Raw genomic sequence first — 2,674 nt, forward strand, 5'->3', positions numbered from 1 at the left:
GTCGAGGGGACACTGTAGTGCACGGTACATCCAAACCGTCATCGAACCCATCGTTCTACCATTCCTAGACCGGCAAGGGAACTTGCTGTTCCAACAGAACAATGCACCTCCGCATGTATCTCGTGCCACCCAACGTGCTCTAGAAGGTGTAAGTCAACTACCCTGGCCAGCAAGATCTCCGGATCTGTCCCCCATTGAGCATGTTTGGGACTGGATGAAGCGTCGTCTCACGCGGTCTGCACGTCCAGCACGAACGCTGGTCCAACTGAGGCGCCAGGTGGAAATGGCATGGCAAGCCGTTCCACAGGACTACATCCAGCATCTCTACGATCGTCTCCATGGGAGAATAGCAGCCTGCATTGCTGCGAAAGGTGGATATACACTGTACTAGTGCCGATATTGTGCATGCTCTGTTGCCTGTGTCTATGTGCCTGTGCTTCTGTCAGTGTGATTATGTGATGTATCTGACCCCAGGAATGTGTCAATAAAGTTTCCCCTTCCTGGGACAATGAATTCGCGGTGTTCTTATTTCAATTTCCAGGAGTGTAGACCTGTTTATTAAACGCAAGAGTGGTAATACAGCTCAGCTGGAGACCGGTTGGAAATTCCCACGTCTCCTACCTTTTGGTGTTATAGACAGTGTTTATAAGGAAAAAATTTCTTTCCGCTCTAGGTTTTATTCTTTACTGAAAATTCAAATAAACGTCGCAAATAGATTTCCATTATTCGGTAAAACTAGCAGAATCTGTAAAGCAATAGTAGGCTGACGGATTTCTTTTCTTAACTATTTTCTTGGATTTACTGGTTACGCTACAACGTAAGATAGCAGGGGCGGAAGCACATCTAGGTGCTTGCTTCTGCGTGGCCGAGGTACGTGGCCTGCAGGGCAAAGGGCACTGCTGAGGAGGGGTGAGGGGAAAGGTGCAGATGTTGCCTGCACCAACGGCCGAGGTGGGTGCCGGGGAGAGGGGGAACTGCAATGACCGCTCACTCGGAGAGAAGATGTGTGGGGAAAGGGAAGAGGAGGGGGGGTGGGGGCGTCGCTAAGCGGCGAGGAGCAGGGCTTGTTGTATGTAAACAAATTGCAATGACTGGCGTTAACCGAGCGACTTCCTCCTTGGCATTTAATATACAGAAATACGTGGTATCATAAAAACTTACCTTGTTGTCTCTTCAACATGGCATTATTAAAACAATAAAATAGCACTTAAGGAGGACTCTTTTTACTTTTAAAGTAACATATTTGTTGTTTAACCTGGACATACATATTCTTGCTATTATTGGTGTGTGAACATTTAGCGAAACATACATGTTATAGGGTGTATGTCAAATAGCAGGTAGACCTCAGAATGTCGGCAGTTACGAAGGCGTGTTACTATCATGTTTTTATGGTAAAGCTTTAACAGCTTTGTCCGTTCAGTATTCACTAAATCAAAAGTTGAAGTGTGAATCCCTTTAACGTATACAAGATTAACTGATCCTTAGCTCACCATGTTCTAATGGAAAGGACAATTTTCCCCTTAATTCCGTTACCAGTAAGTATTTGTGTTTTCAGTTCCCGACTGCTACGACAACATTACAAGACACAATGAGTACAAAAACTTCAGTCACTTCCATTAACATGTGACATCCTAAATTCTATTACCAATGGTTTCCAATTCTTATGTCTACTTATACCTAACAAGCACAACTTAAATGAATATATAGTAACGACGGTGTTTTCTGTCAATTAATTCTCTTGCTGCACGCAGGACTTTTCCAACTGTTTACATGTCATCTCAGATCTAACTCCTGAAACATAAATCTTTGGGGTGCTTTGACCTTACAGCATATCTACGTTGCGGTCTAGGCGGTTTTATTACCTTCTTTCTTGATTTCTTGGGTGGAACTACTTGCGTAATAGGGCGTTTCGCTATTGGGGGATGGCTCGGGACCTTTGTACAACTTTAACCTGTCGAAATGAATGATCACTGTGCGTTTTGATAACTGAATTTCTGCATTTACTGGCGAAGTAAGCCAGATGGTACGGTATGGTCCTTCATGAGTAGGTGTAAACTTCTTGGTTCTTCCCTTTTTTACTGCTGGATTGCTCAAAATATCTAGGTCTCCTACCTTGTACACGGGCATTTTTGCTTCCAGGTTATCCCTCTTTAACGGATGAGCAGTGCGTTTTGCGTTATTCCCTCTCACTTTTTTCCTAATGGCTTTTTGATGTCAGGTCAAACCTTTCACGTCTTTCGATTTAATTCTAGGCGGCAGTTTGTCAATCTCAAAAGGCGAATTCATAGGGCGGCCATATACTGCTTCATAAAGGGAATGTCCTGTAGCTTCACGGACACAGCTACTATAAGCTGATGTGACGTATTGGACATGCCTGTCCCAGTCACTGTGATGTTTATTAACGTAGTAAGAAAGCATGAACCTGGAAAAATTATCTATGATGGACAATATATATCTGTTATTTTGTAGGCTCAGAGGGAAAGGACCAACGATATCTGCGGTTACTAAAGCCCAAGGACGAATGGCTCCTGGTACTTGCAGTAAGGGCACTTTCGTCCGAGGTGGTAATGACCTCTTAACACAAGGCAAACAATTTTGTATATACCTTTGCACGTCTCGCCGTCTGCCTTCCCAGAAGTAATGGGTGGCTATTTGGCAATTGGTGGCACAAAAA

This window comes from Schistocerca gregaria, chromosome 7, assembly GCF_023897955.1.
Source record: "Schistocerca gregaria isolate iqSchGreg1 chromosome 7, iqSchGreg1.2, whole genome shotgun sequence".
NCBI classification, from domain to species: domain Eukaryota; kingdom Metazoa; phylum Arthropoda; class Insecta; order Orthoptera; family Acrididae; genus Schistocerca; species Schistocerca gregaria.